This window comes from Herpailurus yagouaroundi, unplaced genomic scaffold (assembly GCF_014898765.1).
Source record: "Herpailurus yagouaroundi ecotype Mexico unplaced genomic scaffold, PumYag 183, whole genome shotgun sequence".
NCBI classification, from domain to species: Eukaryota; Metazoa; Chordata; class Mammalia; order Carnivora; family Felidae; genus Herpailurus; species Herpailurus yagouaroundi.
In genome coordinates, this window is record NW_024412414.1 from 10,425,555 (window position 1) to 10,447,216 (window position 21,662).

The 21,662-nt window shown below is 37.9% G+C and overlaps 1 pseudogene; it reads right to left on the bottom strand.

The window, feature by feature from the left end:
* The window catches only part of LOC121041369 (40S ribosomal protein SA-like), a 12,790-nt pseudogene extending 7,641 nt beyond the window's left edge, over positions 1-5,149 (bottom strand).
* Positions 5,150-21,662: the final 16,513 nt, after the last annotated feature.

Consider the following 21,662-nt stretch of genomic DNA (forward strand, 5'->3'; position numbering starts at 1 on the left):
TTCCTTTCCTTTCCTTTCCTTTCCTTTCCTTTCCTTTCCTTTCCTTTCCTTTCCTTCCTAGTCTCCCCTCAGTGTCTCACTGCCTGTTCCTTTCCTGTCTCTATCCTTTGTACATCTATACTGCTCAAGTATGTCTTAGAATAAGACAACCTAACCTGCTGTTATTTCTTTCCTTGTCAGCTTCATACTAAACTACAACTGCCTTGAGGACAGGGCAGGAAAGGAAAGGAAAGGAAAGGAAAGGGGAAGGGGAAGGGACTTATTTGCCACTTCAGTGCCTTGGAAATTGTTGAAATGCAACAGAGTTATTGAATTGGCATTAAAAATTCTGCTCCATGGGGGAATAGCAATCATGCCTGGGATTTAAGAAGTATGTTTGGACTAGCAGGACCTCCTTGTTTGTACTAGACAGTCCTGAGTTTGGTCACGGTAAATATACTGGGAAGTCGGCAGCTTTGTTGTGGTTCACATAAGAACTTGTTAGATTGCTAGTAGCTTAGAGCCACATGCTAATTCCAGTAGGACTTGGGCAAGTCACTTAATCTTTCTGAAACTCACTTTTCTCATTTGTACAACTGAGATCGTAATCCATAGGATTATTGAGGGATTGAAGGAGATCATGTATATAAAGCTGTAAGTACAGTAGACAGCTCTGAGTAATCAATACATACTATCTGGTGTTGAAGGTACACTTTCCTGATTTCCTGCCATTTTCCCAAGACAATCAGACCAACTCTGAGAGTCAGTCTGGCAGCTATGGAGAAGGAGAAGGAGATTGTTGCTTGCTGAAGAAATCAGTACACTTTACCCACTTATAATTATGACAATGAGTCTGATGCTGGGCAGAAAGTCAAGTAATAGCACTGGCTCCTCCTTTTCAACCTTTTCTATTTGTGTTAGATTTACTTTACTTATTTGAGAGCAAAGAACTTGCATTTTTTTTTTTTTTTAATCTTGGCAGCAGGGGGGAAAACAACTTACCTAAGGTCACATATCTAAGAAGTGGCACAGCTAGAATTTGAATAAAGGTCTGGTTCGTTCTACAGTTCATGGGTATAGAAGAAAGCATGCTCTCCTGAGTCAGGACATGTGATCTGGGCACTCTACCACTTATCTTGTCACCTTGGGAAATGCATTTATCCTCTCAGGAAAAGTAGGAACCACTCTCCTGATTCCCAGTACAATGTCATTTCATTTGACCTTCTCTGGTTTTAATTTCCACTTGTACCAGTTTAAGATGTTGGAGTAGTCTCTAACCTTGTTTTCACAAGGAAGCACTGATGCATGTGCCCCAGGCCCTTATAACTGACCTGTTTCCATCAGGTGACCTCTCTGCTGAACGATCTATATGATTATTCCCAGGCACCAGTCTCCAACAGGACTTGCTAAAGCCACTTTACTTTGCAAAGTAGTCAATAGAGTTGTTTTGTATTTAACTCAGCAGGGGAGATAACCTTACATTTCAAAACCCTTTGCTCTAATTCTGTGTCCTTCTATACACTCTTCCCTGAGCCTTGCTTTTTTTCTTTCATCAGCTAACTTTTGCTTTTAGTCCCATCTGTTCTTTCCTTTTGTTCATTTTATCTCCACTAGGGACCTGGAAGAAATGAAAACATGCATCTGAGATACAGAGTTGTTGTCTGGGAGAGATCAAAGCATTGTTTCTTTCATTCTTTTTCTTTTTTCTCTTCCCCTTAACAGCATGATCAAATCTTGGTTCTTCAAGGATAACTTTCTAGGCTGCGCATTAAAAGGTTGGATAATGAGCATTTAGTGTTCTGGTGATTAAGACCTATTCTGACTCACAGGTCAGTGCCACCTGAATTAATTGGCACCTTTTCAGTTGGAGTTCCATTCTCACATATCTTATTCTACCAAGAATGGTGTTCAGAGATCTCTATAATCCATCGCCATGCTGTTTTCCTAGCCGTCCCTCCCTCTCCCTATAGGACTCATGTCTTGATTGACTGATTTACCCTCTGCCACCCTCTTTCTCTATGATTTGCATCCTGCCATGGTGTTCCTTATTTCCCTCTGCCTGGAATGGTATAGTTACAACTGTAGACTCAGGAGTCGGTCTGCATTGAAATCATTGCCACTAGCCCTGTAAAACTAGATGTTTAACTTCAGCTTTCTCACATATAAAAGGAGATGTTAATAGCTTTCTCACCTCCCTGGGTAGTTGTGAAGATGAAGTAAGACAGGGAGTGTAAAGGATTTGGTGGTGTACCTGGCTTATAGTAAGTGCTCACTAAATATTAGCTGCTGTAATTTTCCACTTGTATCTATCCAAATCTTACTGCTTCTTCAGGGCCAGTTCTCAAAATATACTTCCACTTCTTACACAAGAAGTCTTTTTTGACGATCTTCCAGTCCAAAGTGACCTCTTCCTTCAAGTATTCTTATTTTGTGACTTGTGCAGAATTATTTGGTTAGTCTTAGTTTATATTCAAAGTACCCACCTACAGGTAAAATGCTATTGGAGGCAGAGACCTAAGCCTCTAGCACAGAGCTGAGGCACATTTCTAGAGAGTGGAATTATAATTTTCTGCCTCATAGTTAAGGGAATTTCATTTTGTTGATGTTGTTTTGGGTTCTTGAGTGTTCTACTGATTTAATGAATGGTTCACTCATTTTTCACTACACCAAGACATTGGTATCCTGGGTGTTTTGCTTCTAAGAGTATAGTCAGTTCAGGCTGGTACGGTTGTGACATGACCTCTGGGCTCAACTATTTGGTAAGCAATAGTAAGGCCTATTTTGAACCATTAAGGTCATTTATCTTTGGCATGCTACAAATGGGACATTTTGAAAGAACCTTGAGAGTAAATCTCAATATCATCTATGTGTATCTGCAGTTAAGACTTATAATGAGAAGTTGAATTTCTGATTTTCAGTAGCAGTCTTATTTAAAAAAAAACTGCAAGAAATTCCACATATACTTTGCCTCACAAATACCTGTAATTAGGTCAGAATTCAGGAAAGTGGGCTTCTATTTGCATAGAATGACATTAATTCTGCATTTTCTCCTAACAAGGTTGAAAGAAAGGATTAATCACTTATTCATGCAAAACCAATTCACATGAATCATTTATTTATCTTGTTCTGGTAATTTTGCAGAGCTCATTTTTACATGGCTCAGGTTGCAGATAAAGTGAAAACTCAGGAGGTGATTTACCCTCCACAATAAAGACATGATGGCCGTGTAAACAGGATGTTTCCTATAGGAAATCAATAGGTAACCATGGAAATGACTCTACAATGGGAAATTCTATTTCCTTATGAACAAATCATCAAAAAGATCAATTGTAAGATGAAAGGGCTTTGTCTGTGCCCATACCTTTCACAAAGGCTCTTGATCTATGTAAAGAAGAAAACATGCACATTGATGCCAGTAAACAACTATCTTAAGCTATATTGAAAATGAACATCACTTTTTACCTTCTGAAATTTGGGCTGGAATTTTTTGAACACTGTTCTTGGAGGTTTAACTAAGAAACATATCTAATTGCAAGAAGAATGTTCCACAATATGAGATGCTTGAATTCTTGACCTAGCCTAACTTCAAGCAGTGAGGAGATCTTTGATTGAATTTGAATTTGAATTTAATCTTATTGGACTTCAATTTCTTCATCTGTAAAATGAGTGGATCAAATTAGTGCAGGATCACAGGTGTGTTGTCTGTGTACAACCATCTCATTTTACCTTCCATGGAAGACATTACTAAACAATTATAGCACTCTTTCTCACTGAGCCTTGACAGAACCTCAGACACCTTAACACATTTCTCTAGGCAGCTGCTTCCTATGGATGAATTGTCATCTGTAAGACATTCATTTGCTTTTTTGTGACCTTCAGGACTCATTTAACCCTGACATAAGAATTTGCAAACTAGCTACAGGTACTGCATGTCTTTTCAGCTAGTTCATTTCTTTTCAACTAGACTTGAGCACAGAATTCAAATAAAAACAATTAGAAACTGTAATTGTATTGTCTGTTTTATTTATTTTTAATGTTTACTTATTTATTTATTTATTTATTTATTTATTTATTTAATTTTGAGAGAGAGCGTGCATGCACACAGGCATGCAAACAGGGGAGGGGCAGAGAGAGAGGGAGAGAGAGAATCCAAGCAGGCTCCACGCTGTCAGTGCAGAGCCTGATGTAGAGCTTAATCTCACAAACCATGAGATCATGACTGAGCCAAAATCAAGAGTTGGGTACTTAACTGACTGAGCAACCCAGGCACCCCTGTAGGGTCTGTTCTAAGCCAAAGGAATTGTTTGGTCTCATTAAACAAATAGGTTTAGTCAAATATTTATTTCAATGAAAAAGTTGCTATTGAACCAATCATGGATAAAAGTGAAATGATGTTAGTAGTACTTTGTAGCTGTCCATTTTTATTATCACCTCGGAGACACAAGTAGCAAATGTTTGCTCTTTGTGTGCCTACCCCTTTGTCAACAGTAGAGAGCAGCACAGTTATTTTCAAGTGTCTTTTTTGGGACCCATTTATGCATGTACATGGGCACTGTACACATCAGGTCCAAAGATACGACCTATGGCCAGTTGCATTTGAAGAGTATATTCACATGTCAAAAGAGCCACCTTAATTAAATCTTCTAGATTATGGTGTTGAATTTCCTCTTTAGGCTTTCAGAAATCACTGTTAGAATATTTGCATGTTGCAGCATTTCATATTGATTATTTTTTTTTAATTTTTTTTCAACGTTTATTTATTTTTGGGACAGAGAGAGACGAGCATGAACGGGGGAGGGGCAGAGAGAGAGGGAGACACAGAATCGGAAACAGGCTCCAGGCTCTGAGCCATCAGCCCAGAGCCTGACGCGGGGCTCGGGCTCACGGACCGCGAGATCGTGACCTGGCTGAAGTCGGACGCTTAACCGACTGCGCCACCCAGGCGCCCCTCATATTATTTTTATTTTAGTCTTTCTATTATTTTTTTTCTCCTCTTGTTACTTGAGAGGCAGCATTACATAAACAAAAAGAGTACAGCTTTTGTCTTCTGAAAGTGCAGGTTTGAATTTCGGCTCTTTCTTGGTAGACCTGTGACTTTGAGCCAGTCTAGAAGCCAGTGAAGAGCCTCAGGTTTCTCCATTGTTAAGCAGCGACAGAAATCCACTGTCATCCCTACGATCTCACAGGGTGTTATGAATATCAAACAAAATCAATACATGTAAAAGCATTTAAATATAGGTTAAAAATAGGTATTAATCTCTCATATGCTATCATTATTAATATGAATCTAGCTTTTAGTTAAAATGAATGACATAATTTCTACAATTTCTTCTTGAATTTTAGGATGGTATCTGTAAATCGGTAGTCTTGGCTGCAAGGCATACTGAGATATCCCTGGTATGGACAGTGCCTTTACGGGAGTGAGACTGCAGGGACTAGTGTAGCTGAACCCTGAAAGAGTATGTCAAAGATCCACAAGAATCATTGTAAATGTTCATTGAATAAAGGCTAATATTGATATCTCAAACCTATCAGACCTAATATCTCCTCTTGCTAACAGATATTTGGTAATGTACTTTTTTATTCCCAAAGATAATATGACTTATAGATAATAAAATCCATCTTTATATGTAATTTCACACAGAAAATAAATCGTTACAATGCCCTAATTTTAATATAATGGATTAGCAAGTGTAGAGTAATTAAAAATAATAAATTAATGTGTATTTCAATTTGTAAGTACATGGGCCTGGCTGATACAAAAGACATGATGAAGCAGTCACATGCTTATACTCACACAGAGAATGGAAATCACAAATGTATACTCATACAGGAGTATCATACTTGTGACTCAAGTACGAAGAATGTCATTGCATTATTGGTGACGTGATTTTCACAATAATGAACAATTCTTGGTACAGGTCCTAGCTAGATGGCACAGACTCCTCTTGATTGATAGGCTGGAGACTATTCTGGACAATTTGTTAGGTATTAGAACTTGTGTCAAAAGTACTTTGAGAATATATGTAAAACAAAGTTAGCATCCAGGCTCAGATAATGTCAAAAAGGTTATTCCACTTACATGAATGTCTAGAAAGACATAGTACAGCCGGTGCTTGTGTGGGGCTGTCCATTGCATTGTAGGATGTCTATTTTCACTGACTCCTACACTTTAGGAGTCAAAGCACAGTCAAAGCAGAGTGGTGTTGTGGAAGGAGGCAGCTTCTATTGTGACAACCAAATATACCGTCAGCAATTTCCAAACACTCCATTGGAGGCAGAGCCTTTTCAATTGAGAAGCATTAGTCTAAGAGTCCATACAGCAGCTTTGGCATGCCAAGAGTGAAAGTAGCCCAGCCACAGACTAGATAGATATACAGGGGATGGAAGCCAGCCCTAGAAGGTATAGGTGGCAATGGCTGGGCAAAGTGTCAGTCCCCCAACCAAGAAGGCTAAGGTTCTAGTGAAAGCTCTAGTGGAGGACAGGAAACCCAGACAGAGGTCCACTTGAATGGATCAGATGGGTGTGGTGGAATAAGATTGAGGGGAAGTCTGCTGCTTAACAGACACAAAGCTACCCTGGGCTCACAACCCAGTGAAGCCCGGGGTAATGACAGCAGGACTAATTTCAGACTCTTAACTGTTTGTGCAGCTAAGCCTAGTGATGTTTATTAGCCTTGGTTCTTTTTTACTCAGGGACCCCCATAGGGCTATGGTCACAGACCTAAGGCATTGTGGAGTCTTATCCTGAAAATTTCTAGAAAAGGCAGGGAGTTGAAAAGTTTAGAACTAGAAACATTGGAAGAAAGTTACAAAAAGACAAGTATTGGCTCAGTATTTGGAAGCACTTCAAATGGAATGGTTACTTGATAAAATAGTGACCTGCTGCATAATAATCTCTTACATTTATGAAGTGATTTCATGTTTGCAATTTAGTTTTATATATATCTATCTTAAATCATTATGTCTTTTCTTGCTCAGTAGTCTAATATTGTCATGTATCATTTATTATTAGCTGTCTATTGAGTTCATCCACACTGAAGTAGTACGATCTTCCAGAGATGTTGCTATTTAGAAGGAAAGACCAATGTTTATCTCAGTAGACTGAATTTGTTTTCTGTATTAGTGATGTATAAGAATCACTTGAAGAGATTTTTAAAAAACATATTGTATGTATACATATATATATATATTGATGTCCAAGGCCCTCTTCAGGCTATTTAGATCAAGAAGATTTGGTCATGGAATATGTATTTTAACACTCCCAGCAGTGATCCTTTTATCAATAAAGGCTCGGAACAACGTTCTTAACGCATAGATTCTTTCATCTTTATTAGAGTATAAGCATCTTCAGTCCAGAATTCAGTTAACATAGTCCATAATACCTAGCTCAGAGCTAGGTATTACTCAAAGTTACTAAAAGTTCTTACTAAATAAATATTTGTTGAATGATTAATGTGAAACTTTAGGCACAGTACCTCTGTGTGTGTGTGTGTGTGTGTGTGTGTGTGTGTGTACGCACGCATGCATGTACACTTTGGAGCAGTGTGGACTTTTCTAACAATTTTCACTTTTAACCTCATAGACAATGGCTTACTTCTTGCAGATTTATATCTGATTGGAGTCTACCTACCTAGCAAGTTAAAGGTTCCCCCCTCCCATTATCTATCTATCTATCTATCTATCTATCTATCTATCTATCTATCACATACCTACCTATCTATATGCCTGCGTATCTATTACAGGCTGAATTGTGTTCCCACCCCTCAATTCATTTGTTGAAGCACTAACCTTCAAAGTGACTGTGTTTGGAAATAGCTTATCTAAGGAGACTCTTAAGGGTAAATGAAATCATAAGGGACTGATGTCCTTATAAGGGGAAGAGACACCAGGAATGAGCACAAACAGAGGACAGGTTATGTGGAAACTTAGTGATAAGATGGCCACCAGAAAGCCAGAATAAGAGGCCTCATTAGACATCAACCCCGTTGACAACTTGATCTTGAACTTCCAGCCTCCAAAACAGTGAAAAATTAAATTTCTGTTGTTTATGCCATCTAGTCTGTAGTGTTTTGTTAGGACAGTTGGAGCAAACTAGTATTGTCTATCATCTATCAGTCATCTCTTACTGATGTGTAGCAATCTGCTGGCAGGTGGTAGCTTCTTTCCCATCACCTCGAAGACATCCCAGAAATGACTAAGTTTCTAGAATTATTATTATAACAATTCCAGGCACTACAGTTCTGCTATTATATTGCAAAGAGATGGAGGTAAAGGATTGGATGACCTAGGTATTTTTCAGTACTGAGGGCTTGAGTGACAGGCAGTTTAATAACACATCTGCTGACATCAGGTACTGCTAATAAGATATTTCTTTAACCCTGGGATTGAGTAGCTTGAAAAGCTCATGAGGTCAAAGGAGAGGCAATGTCTTCAGGCATTTTGGTGCATAATGAAGTTTAATAAAATCTTTATTTTTAGGAGCAGTGTCTGTGCTTCACTTTGATAATTCATGAGAATAACAAATTGAGACAATGAGGCTGAGAAGCTGAAGATTTGTGAAGCATTAATTTTAGTTTACTGTTTCATTGCAGTTTTTTTTTGTCAGTAGACTCATTTCTTCTCATTTTCACACTTACCGATGAGTTTAACACCTTTATAATGAATTACATGCCAGTGATGAAAGAAAGACCAGTCATTTTCTTCCCCTTACACTTCTGTTTAATATGACTAAATTATACCTAAAGACCTACTTTTTCAGGCCAATCTTTATGAGCTGTAAGAATGTAACAAGAAAATTATCTGAGTTTATGAATCTATGTAGGTGGAGTTTTAAATCAATACCATAACAGTTGTATATGAAAATCTTTGAATCACATTTATGGACTTCATTTGAGTGGAAATGTTTCCCTGGGGGTTTCAATTCTGAAAATTGTTCTTCCACTTATAAGTTATGTATGCATCTATTTTTCTTGAGAGCTCGAACTACACATATTATCTATCATCCTTAGCACCTAGCTTTCCATCTAAAAGGTCATTCATTCATTTGTAGGTTTACCAAACATACAATGATCTAAAGGTAGACTGTCTTTGAAACCTTCACAGAATTGTTTGGGAGATAGACATGTAAGTAAACAAATAATTAGAATACTCTCTAGAAAGAGATATAAAAAATGGGCACAAAGGAAGGGATAATGAACTCTTCCTGGGAGGATGAAAAAGTGGTAATATCAGAGATCTATTAGGAAGGACACTGGGGAGTTGGCCCAGAGGAAGAGGGGAGGGGTTTTCCTGACAGAGAGCATGGAATAAAGGTAAGGAAAACCTAGTTATGCCCTTTAGAGGGCCTGTGTGATGCAGAGATGACTTAACTGTGTACAGCTGTGAGGATGCTTTATCATATTAGGTTTGTGTGAAAGCAAAGGCTCTTTTGTTTTTGATGTGGAATGTCTCTCTTGCTTTATGCTTGCTACTTCTCAAGCATGCCATTCACATCCATGCCTTTGTTCTCATGATTTCCTCTGCCTGGAATACCTCCTCCTCATCTTTTGGGGCTGAAAGCTTCCGATCTTCTTGGCAGAATTCATATGTTCTCAGAGCACTTTGCTATCGCTATGAAATTAGTATACAGTTCATTGTTTATGGTAACTTTCTCCTTGCTGGATTGTGAGCTGTATAAACACACACACACACACACACACACACACACACACACACACACAAACAGTGCTGATACTATATATTTTTTTCTTTTTTCTTTTCATTGTCTAGCATACTTCCTGCAAACAGTATATGCTTAAAAAACATAGAATGAATACAGGAATGACCACTAATGCTCCAAACAGAATAATTTTTAGAAGAAAAGTAGCTGGGCACAGTGGGAAGAGGCCTATATGAGGACACTGGAAATTGAAATCTAACTTCATGTTGTTTCTTGGTCCTAATCAGTTGTGTGCCAAGAGACCTTCCCCTAACCTTCTGGGCTGCCTCTATGCTCATGTGGAAAGAATAATACTTTGTTATTATAAAGCCATTAGATGGAGTGAAATGATCTTCTGAGATTCTTTCTAAGTCTAACAACTGTGATTTTAAAACATATCTGATGAATTGATTTTATATTTACTCACAATTTCTTTGAAGTGATAGGAGATTATTTTTACCTGCTTAGCTGTCCTCATCAATAATACATGAAGTTGTTTTTTTTTTTTTTTTTTTTAATGATTAGGTCTTAGTGAAGGGTGCTGAAATCCTGAGTTTGTTCTCTGAATAGTCAGAGGGTCATAAGGGAAGTGGGAGCATCCTTAGAATATCTTGCTGTCTTTAGACATTTCTCAGACTATGATCAGCAAAAGTAATTTGATGTTGTTTTCTCTGTGCTGATGCATTAACTTTCTATCTCCAAGAAGTTTTTTGTTGAGTTGAATTCCTAATTAATTAATGAGCAGGCAGATGACCAGAATCTAGGAAACTGGAAAAAAATCATCTTATTAGTATTCACAACCCAAGTCCTTTGAAACACTGAAGGAAAAAGGAAATAATTTAAGTTGTTTTTCATCTTGTTTTTTATTATTTGGAAAACATGGCTGAACAAGTGTATCAGGTAGAGAGAGATGGTTTTGTAAGATATACAATCACCAATGAGGTATTGAAATAAAGTGAATATTTAAAATATTGCTTTCCAAATAAATATATCAATAATCTTATCTAGCTGTTCTGATATCTGGGAAGATTATAAATCCATTCTTTCTTAAAGTATATTATCATTATTAAGTGGTGTTATGAATAGAACCTTACAATAATGAACACATACACTAATAATATAGTTTCCTGATTGTCAGGGGTCATGGGTATTTGAAAGAGACAATGGTGATGAGAAGGTGAGAATGGGACCTGTGGCTTCAAGGCATTTAGGTTTCTTCACCTCTTTGGAGAAGGTGATTTGCAGTGAGGATAGCAGCCTACAGAGATACTGAGGAGACAGGATAGGGCTGAGGAGACAGGTTTTGTCTTCACTGCCCTGAAAGGTATATGGCAGGTTAACCTGACTGAGAAATTAATGGTGGGGCACCTGGGTGGCTCGGTTAAGAATCTGACTTCAGCTCAAGTCATAGTCTCAAGGTGTATGAGTTGGAGCCCTGCATCAGGCTTTGTGCTGAAAGCTCAGAGCCTGGAACCTGCTTTGGATTCTTTGTTTCCCTCTCTCCCTGCCCCTCCCTCCATCCCTCCTTCACTCCCTCCCTCCCTCTGTCCTGCTCCCTCTCTTTCTCAAAAATAAATAAACATTAAAAAAAAAGAGAGAAGTTAATGATGTGTTTCACATCCCCCTCCAGTTTTACTGGGAAATAATTGACACACATCACTGTACAAGTTTAGCTCATACAGCAGTATGGTTTGATTTACATTTATTGTGAAATGATTATTGCAGTAGGTTCAGCTAACATCCATCATCTCATATAGATACTATATAATGAAAACAAAAAAGAAAGGATGAAAAGTTTTTCCTTATGATGAGAACTCTTAGGATTTACTCTCTTAGCAACTTTTCTGTATATCATATAGCAGTATTAGCTATAGTTAACATCCCTGGCACTTATTTATCTTATCCCTGGAAATTTGTTTCTTTTGACCACCTTCCTCCAATTTTTCCTCCCAGTCCCCAATCCTGCCTCTGGTAACCACTAATCTGATATCTTTTTCTATGAGTTTTTTTGTTGTTTTTGTTTTTTTGTTTTTAGATTCCACATACAAGTGAGAATATGCAGCTTTTATCTTTCTCTGTCTGACTTATTGCCCTTAGTGTGATGCCTTCAAGGTTCATCCAAGCTGTTGCAGGTTGTAGCAGTTTCTCATTTTTTTAATGTTTATTTATTTTTGAGAGGTGAGGGGAGATTGAGTGCAAGTGGGGGAGGGGCAGAGAGAGAGAGACACACACAATCTGAAGCAGGCTCCAGGCTCTGAGCTGTCAGCATAGAGCCCCATGCTGGGCTTGAACCCATGAACTGTGAGGTCATGACCTCAGGTGAAGTCAGACGCTTAATCGACTGAGCCACCCAGGCACTCCAGTTCCTTATTTTTATGGCAAATAATATCCCTGTACATGTGCACATGCACACACAAACACACACACATACATACACGCCAACTTCTTTATCCATTCACCCATTTAGGTAATTTCCATGTGTTGGCTATTTTAAATAATGGTGTTTTAAAAATTTTTTTAATGTTTATTTTTGAGACAGAGAGAGACACAGCATGAGCAGGGAAGGGGCAGAGAGAGAGGGAGACATGGAATGTGAAGCAGGCTCCAGGCTCTGAGCTGTCAGCCCAGAGCCTGACGCGGGGCTCGAACTCACGAACTGTGAGATCATGACCTGAGTGAAGTCGGATGCTTAACCGACTGAGCCACCCAGGCGCCCCTAAATAATGGTGTTTTAAACGTGGTAGTGCAGATATCTTTTTGTTAGTATTTCCCCCCCGCCCCCACCCCAGTGGATATTTTCTTAGAAGTGGAATTGCTGGGCCATATGGTAGTTCTTTATACTTAATTTTTTGGAGATCCTCCATTCTGTTTTCTATAGTGGCTGTACCAATTTACAATTCCATGAACAGTGTGGAAGGGTTCCCTTTTCTCCACTTTCATGCCAGCTTTTGTTACCTCTTGTCTTTTTGTTGGTGGGCATTCTAACAGGCATGAGGTGATATCTCTCATTGTGGTTTTAATTTGTATTTCCCTAATGACTACTGATGTTGAGCATCTTTTCACATACCTGTTGGCCTTTTGTATATATTCTTTGGAGAAATGTCTATTCGAATCATGTGCCCATTTTTTAATTGGGTTGTTTTTTGCTGTTGAGTTCTATGAGTTCTTTATACATTTTTGATATTAATCCTTTATCAGATATATAGATTACAAATATATTTTTTCCATTCTGTAGTTTATCTTTTCACTTTGTTGATGGTCTCTTTTGCTGTACATAAGTCTGTAGTTTTATGTACTCCCACTTGTTTCTTTTCTCTTTTGTTTCTTATGTTTTAAATGTCACATCCAAAAAGGCATTTCTGGGGGCGCCTGTGTGGCTCAGTCGGTTAAGCGTCGGATTTCAGCTCAGGTCACGATCTCACGGTCCGTGAGTTCAAGCCCCGCGTCGGGCTCTGGACTGATGGCTCAGAGCCTGGAGCCTGCTTCCGATTCTGTGTCTCCCTCTCTCTCTGCCCCTCCCCCGTTCATGCTCTGTCTCTCTCTGTCTCAAAAATAAATAAACGTTAAAAAAAATAAAAAAAAAGTCATTTCTGAGGCTCGCATCAAGGAACTTTACTCCTTTGTTTTCTTTTGCAAGTTTTGTGGTTTCACACCCTATATTTAAGTCTTTAATCCATTATGACTAATTTTTGTGAATGGGGTATGATAGGGGTCCACTTTCATTCTTTTACATGTGAATATACAATTAACCCAGCATCATTTGTGAAGAGACTGCCTATAAATAATAAAATTCTTAAGAATAAATGTAACCAAGAGGTGAAAGACCTCTACTCTGAAAACAAGATATTGGTGAAAAAGATCAAAGAAGACACAAATAAATAGAAAGATATCCCATGTTCATGGATTAGAAGAAGTAATATTGTTAAAATATGTATAATACAAAAAGCTACCTGTAGAATTAATGTATCCCCTATCAAGATTCGAATGAGATTTTTACAGAAGTAGAAAAACATTCCTAAAATTTATATGGAACCACAAAAATAGACTTGAATATATGGAACCTTGAATAGCCAAAGATTGATGCTATTGTAAATAGGATTGATTTCTTTATTTTTTCCAGAAAATTCATTGTTACTGTAAAGAAATTTTTATACATTAATTTTGTATCCTACAACTGTATTGAATTTATTGATTGGATCTAATATTGGTTGTTTAGAATTTTCGATATATAATATTACCTTATCTGCAAATATAAACAGTTTTACTTCTTCCTTTCCAATTTTGATATTTTTTGTTTCTTTTTCTATTCTGATTGATCTGTCTAGGACTTGCAATACTATATTTTGAATAGAAGTGGTGATATTGGGCACCCTTGTTTTGTTTCTGATCTTAAAGGAGAAGCTTTCAAACTTTCACCCTTGAGTATGATGTTAGCTGAAGGATTGTCATATATGACTTTTATTATGTTGAGATATGTTCCTTCTATGCCAAATAGTTCAGTTTTTATCATAAATGGACATTGACTTTTGTCAAATACTTTTTCTGTATGTATTGAAATTATCATACAATTCTTTCATTTTATTAATGTGATGTATCACATTGATTGATTTACATATTTCAACCATTTTTGCATCCCAGAGATAAATCCCACTTGCTCATGGTGAGTGATACTTTTAATGTGATGTTGAATTAGTTTGCTAGTATTTATTTAGAATTTTTACATCAGTGTTCATAAGGGATATGGGCTTGTAGTTTTCTTTTCTAGCAACATCCTTTTCAGGTTTTGACATTACAATAATGCTGGCCTCTTAAAATAAGTTTAAGAGTGTCCCCTCTTCCTTGATTATTTGGAAGAGTTTGAGAATCATTGTTTTTAATTCTTCTTTAAGTGTTTTGTAAAATTCACCAGTGAAGCCATCTGGTCTTGGGATTTTCATCATTGGGAGATTCTTTATTACTCATTCAATTTCCTTACTGGCAAATGGTCTCTTCAGCTTTTTAATTTTTTTCCTGGTTTGGTCCTGTTAAGCTGTATGTTTCTAAGAACTTTTCCATTTCTTCTAGGATGTCCAGTTTGTTGGCCTGTAGTTCATAGTAGCCTCTTATGATCCTTTGTATTTCTGTGGGTTCAGAATACATTTGGGTACCATATTAATTTGGTACCACTCTCTTTTTTCTTTGGTTAGTCTAGCCGAAATCTTGTCAATTTTGTTTATCTTTTCAAACAACAAATTCTTACTGTGGTTAATCTTTTCTCTTGTTTTTGTATTCTCTCTTCAGTTTATTTTTGCTCTAATCCTTATTATTTCTTTTCTTCTCCCAACTTTAAGCTCAGTTTGTTCATCTTTTTCTAGTTCCCTACAGTAGAGAGTTGAGTTATTTATGGGGGATCTTTCCTGTTTCTTAATATAGGTGTTTATTGCTATGAAGTTCCCTCTTAGAACTACTTTTGCTGTATTCTATAAGTTCTGGTTTGTTGTATTTCTATTTTCATTTGTCTCAAGAAACCATTTATTTTCTCTTAATTTTTTTTTGTTGTTGTTGAAGTTGTTTTATTTTTGAAATGCTATACACAGTCTCTCTCTTGCTCCCAGAAGAATCAAACTATCCCCGTGCAATTAGATTAGAAACGGGAATTTTGGTATCTTACAAAATAAGAGAATGAACCAAAGTTTACAATAAACAAAAAACTTTAGTGCACCTGTGTTCACATGCTTCACATTTGTTTGTTTGAGACTGGCAACTGGAAGAGTGACTACCTTTTCCAATTATGGCAAAAATTTGAGCACTTAATGATATGGGAATAGTTTAGTACATGAGATTCAAGAGTTTAAGACCTATTTCTAAATACACATGGGTTGTAGATTTTTCTTTCTTTTCTTTTTCTTTTTTCTTTTTTGCCCTTTACATACATACATTTATTTATTTATTTATTTATTTATTTATTTATTTATTTATAACTATAATTTATTGTCAAATTGGTTTCCATACAATAATACCTAGTGCTCATCCCAACAGGTGCCCTCCTCAATGCCCATCACCCGCTTTCCCCTCTCCTCCTACCCCTCCATCAACCCTCAGTTTGTTCTCAGTATTTAAGAGTCTCTTATGGTTTGCCTTCTCCCTCTCTGTAACTTTTTTTTCCCCTTCCCCTCCCCCATGGTCTTCTGTTAAGTTTCTCAGGATCTACATATGAGTGAAAACATATAGTATCTGTCTTTCTCTTTCTCTGTCGGATTTATTTCACTCTTAATTTCTTTTCTGATCCACTGGTTGTTTAGGATAAATTTATTTTATTTCCAAGTGTTTGTGAATTTTTCAGTTTTCCTTTTACTATTGATTTCTAGGTTTATGCTGTTGTGGTAATGTTCTCTGGTCCTTTGTTGTCTTGTTGCTTTGGTCTTTTTTTTTTTTCCTCCACTCAGGGAGTCCCCCTTAAAATTTCTTGCAGGGCTGGTTTAGTGGTCATGAATTCCTTTAGTTTTTGTTTTTCTGGGACACTCTTTATCTCTCCTTGTATTCTGAATGACAGCCTTGGTGGATAAAGAATTCTTAGCTGCTTAGTTTTCCCATTCACCACATTGAATATTTCCTGTCACTCCCTTCTGGCCTGCCAAGTTTCAGTGGACAAGTCTGCTGCTAACCTTATGTGTCTACCATGTAGGTTAAGGACCTTTCATCCCTGATTGTTTTCAGAATTCTCTCTTTGTATTTTTCCAGTTTTACTATGATATGTTGTGGTGTTGACCTGTTTTTTTTTTTTTAATTTAATTTAATTTAATTTTTTATTTTGAGGGGAGTTCTCTGTGGCTCTTGAACTTTAATGCCCATTTCCTTCCCCAGAGTAGGGAAGTTCTCAGCTATGATTTGTTGAAATAAACCTCTGCCCTATTTTCCTGCTCTTCTTCTTCTGGGACTCTTATGATATGGATATTGTTTCATCTTATGGAATTATTAAGTTCCTTAGGTCTCCCCTGTGATCTAATAGTTTTCTTTCCCTCTTCTTTTCAGCTTTATTATTTTCCATGATTTTATCTTCTATATCACCTACTTTCTTTTCTGCTTCTTTATACTCATTGTGACTGTGTCTAGTCAGTTTTGCATCTCAGTTTAAGCATTTTTTTCAGCCCAACTAGTTTTTAGGTTTCTATCTTTGCAGCAAGTATTTCTCTATGTTTTTTTCAAGCCAGCTAGTAGTCTTGTGACTGTTGTTCTAAATTCTTGTTTGGATATATAGCTTATATCTGTTTTGAACTAGTTCCTGGTTATGATTTATTCTTGACCTTTATTTTGGGAAGAATTCATCTGTCTTGTCATACTAAGTTTCTGTCTTTTGTGTGTTTTAAAAGCTTACTATGTTTCCTGCACCTGAGAGTAATGCTATACATTGTCCAGGGCCTGGCACACCAGGAAGTGTTTCTGGTGTACGTTGTGTGCACTGTGCTGTTTTGTTTGCCTGCTCTTCCCTAGTGGTTAGCCCTCTGCAGAGGGAAGTGTTTGGACCTTTAACTATGTGTGCTTTGTTTTGTTTGTTAGAATAAACCTGGGGAAAAAAAAGGAAAAAAAGCCTGATCCCAAAAAAAGAGAAAAGGAAAAGGAATGAAAAAAACCCCAGAGAATCAAAAAAAACTACAAGGCTGATTCCAAAGAAAAAGAAAGGGGAAAAAGAGAGAGAGAGAGAGAGAGAGAGAGAGAGAAGAATAATTGAAGCCTGATTCCAAAAAAAAAAGAGAAAAGGAAATGAAACAAACAAACAAGAAACTATATGCCTGATTCCAAAAGAAAAAATGAAGAAAAAAGAAAAGAAAGAAAAGAGAGAGAGAAAAAAAAGTAAGCCTGGTCTTCTTTCCATCAGAACTGCAGGTGTCATTTTGAAGTACTAGATTTTCAGTACACTTGTTGCATGGGGGGTATTGGCCATGATGGTCTTCTGGAGGAGAAGCCTGCTGTGTTGGCTCAGAGTCAGTCTTGCCCCAGTAAATAAGCAGTTGCCAGGAATGGGAGTAGGGAGTGGGGGGGGGAGGCGGTGGTGTAATTGAATCCTGCCTCCATTGGGGGCTGCTGTACTGCTCTCTGAAATCCCACCATGTTGGTTTTGGTCAGGAAGTGCCACCACCCCCAATCTATTGTCTCCTACCAGGAATCTTAGCCCCCCTCCCCACCGCCCACCATTCAAGCAGCCCTCAGAATAGCAAGGGCAGTCAGTTCACCTTGTGCCACAGCTTTCCTGCATTTATCTTTGGCATGAGGCTGGGATTCAAAACTCGAAGTCTTAGGGGCACCTGGGTGGCTCAGTCGGTTAAGCTTCTGACTTCTGCTTAGGTCATGATCTCGCAGTCTGTGAGTTCGAGCCCTGCGTCATGCTCTGTGCTGACAGCTCAGAGCCTGGAGCCTGTTTCAGATTCTGTGTCTCCCTCTCTCTCTGTCTCAAAAATAAATAAACATTAAAAGAAAAAAAATTTAAAAAAACCTCGAAGTCTTAAAGGACACAGTACTGCACAGACCCACCCCCTCCTTTGGAGTAGAGCGTCTGCATGCTTTGTTTGAAGTCCTTTGTCCCAGAAAGGCAGTCCTACACCTGCAGTGTGTGGAAAGAAGCAACAAGGTTATATTCCCTCTGGGTGCGCCTCTGTCTCCTGCTGAGAAAAGACCTCTTGTTGATGCCTACAGGGTCTTTTGTCCTTGTAGAGGCAATATGTCCTCTTCCTAGAGTACTCCAGGAAAGGGACTATTCTCTCCCAGTGCATGCTGGAGATCCCTACACCACACTATGCACTCCCAAGCCAGCTCCCTCCTTCTCCCCAGGAACATGCACCATAGTTCTGCTCTGGAGAAAGTCACAAGCTTCCAAAACGTCAGAGTTTAAGCTCCAAAAGCTGTTTGCCAAAAAACCCTGCAGTACTAAGTACTTCTCACTCCCCAGTTTGTGGTCTAGAGAGGTTTTCCTCTTGTGCAAACCCGATGCCACACTTACTCAACTCCTCTCTTTCTCTCCCTTTTGTCTTTCCGTAGAAGGGGTTCCTTCCCCCTCCATGGCACCACAGATTTTCTCTCACCCAATTCACTTCCATGTACCTCGCACCTGCTGCGTTGTCTCTTTCCAACTATGGAGATCCTTTGTCACTTTGCAGACTGATTTCCTGGGTGTTCCAACTGATCTGACCTCAGTACAGCTGTGTTTGAGGGACAATGAAAACCCTCCTGTTTCTTGTTTCTTATCTTGCTGTCTTTTTTGTGTGTATTTTGATGTCTTTTGGGTATCACTATGCTTTGATTCTTTTATTATGTTCTTTGTGTAGTTGCTACAGGTTTTTCCCTTGTGGTTACCATGAGGCTTATATAAAAATCTTAAAATTATAATCTCCTATTTTAAGTTGATAACAACTATAATAGATGTCCGAACTTTATACTTTTACTTCTCCCCATTACAGTTTAGGTTATTATTGTTATAATGTACATATTTTTATATTGTAAAACTACTAGCAGATTATTATAGTTATGGTTATTTTTACTATTTTCATTGTTATAACTTTTAAACTATGTTTATAAATGAGATATACATCACTATCACCATGTTACAGAATATAACTTTCACAATATATTTACCACTACCCTTAGTTTTTTATTACCTGTTTATGTTTTTGTGATGTTAGTAAGCATCCTTTTATTTTCACTCAGGAACTCCTTTTAGCATTTCTTGTAAGGGATCTGATGGTAATGAACTCCCTCAGTTTTTGTTTATTCAAGAAAGTCTTGATCCCGCCTTTATTTTTGAAGGACAGTTTTGTTGGGTATAGAATTTTTTCCTGACCATTTTTTTTCTTTCAACATTTTGAATATGCAATTGTAGTCTCTCTTGGCCTGAAATGTTTTTGTTGAGAAAGCTGCTGATAAGTCTTATTAGGCTTCCCTTATATGTACTTTTTTCTTTCCTTCTGTTACTTTCAAAATTCTTTCTCTTTGACTTGTAATAATCAGACTGTATCTTGGTTTAGCCCTATCCAGTTTCAACCTATTTGGAATCTTTTGGGCCTCATTGGTTGGGATGTCCATTTCTCTTCTCAGGTTTGGGAAGTTTTCAGCAATTATTGCTTTAAATATACTTTCTTCCTCTTGCTCTTTTTCTTCTCCTTTTGTATTTCCCATAATGTAAATATTGTTTCTTTTCATTGTGTCCCATACGTCTTGTAGGCTTTCTTCACTCATTTTTTATTCATTTTGCTTTTGTCTTTTGACTGGATACTTTCTAATATTCTATTTTCCAGGTCTCTGTTTCTTCTTCTATATGGTCAAGTCTGTTTTTAAAATTCTCTATTGAATTCTTTAGTTTACTTATTGTATTTTTCCCCTGTGGGATGTCTGTTTGTTTGTTCCTCTCTATTGCTTTGTTGATCTTGTTTTGTGCATAATTCCACCCCCCCCCAATTTCTCTAGAGGGGGTGTAGCTGTCATTTAGCTTCTTGCCTGGACATGGGCAAACCAAGCTCTCAGGCTGGCAAAACTCCTGTTTGAGGATCTGAATAAATCAGACCTGCACTGTTTTATGTTTTCAGGTCAGATGGTACCAAAAACTTGGTTTTGCATATGAGAAAAGCTACTAGTTGGGAGTAGTACATGGACACTACAGATATGAACTGTACAGATAGGTTTGTCAAGATCCATGTGCTAGTTGTAGCAAGCTGCTCCCCTGGCTCCATCACATTCAGATTTCCAGTGGTTGTGCCCTGCAGATTCCCCTGAAGTTCCCATGGGGTGAGATCAGAGTTAGTGGCTCCCACAAAGTGACCCACAATGCTAGGGTCACTGGTTGTCCCCCCTAGTTCTTCTCTTCCCGCTAAAGGCACTGAAGCTCAGGAAAGACCTCTCAGCCTGATGATGGGCTGGGCTGGGGGAGAGGCAGTTGGGTCAGGGTGTAGCTGCTTCTCTTATACTTCTAATGCAGTCTGTCTGGGGCTCCCTGGTGCAGGGTTGGCAGTGCTTGAACCTCACCTCCATGTTCTAGGATTCTCTCAGTGGTGCCTTGTTCTTGAAGAGTTGGTAGATTTTCTTGTGAAAGGAAGTGAAGTCAGGAACTACCTATGTCATCATCTTGGTGACAGTACTCCCCACTGATGGTGTCTTTAATGAGAGGTAGTTTTGTTTTGTTTTGTTTTGTTTTGTTTTGTTTTGTTTTGTTTTCTTCTCCCTCTCAGAAGAGAATATGTAAGTTACAGACCTTGGTCTTTCCTTGCCCCAGAGGAGAATTTAGAAGTGTTTTTTTTTTTTTTTTTTTTTTTTTGGTATTCCAATGTCCTGTAGGTGTAAAAGGTCTGGGCTCCTTCACCTCTGCTGGGCTTCGTGGCCAGGAAGAATCCAAGCAGGGTCCAGGCTCTGAGCTGTCAGCACAGAGCTCAATGTGGAGCTTGAACCCACAAACCATGAGATCATGACCTGAGCTCAACTGGGATGCTTAACCAACTGAGCCACCCTGGTAGCCCTTAAGCATTATTTTTAATAGGCACTTTACGTGAAAGAAGATCCATAGTTTACATAACATATTTCTGTTGTTACATAGATTGTTTTAAAATTTCTCTGCTTATATATTCTATCAAGAAGAATGGCTTTCCGCATCACATTCTTCTACTTGCTAGATTATTTTGGTAGGAAATTCTATTTCCTAGAAATAGAATTATTATTTCAAAAGATATGAATATTTTTGAGACTCCTGCTATGTAATATTTTTATAGAACTATTATGATGCCATATTCTCTGTTTAACCTTTGAATCTCCTCTTCTCACACATTGCTGATAACCTGCAATATTTTCTGTCACTTGGGAATGACTACAGCCATCCATTCTGGGCCATTGTTGCCGACAGCCAGTGAACGAGGGCCTTTGACCTTGATTTAGACCCTTTGATAGAATAAGAGTTGAAAGTTATGGTCATGTTTTGTAGAAGTTTATAATCTTTTTTTTTTTTCAACGTTTATTTATTTTTGGGACA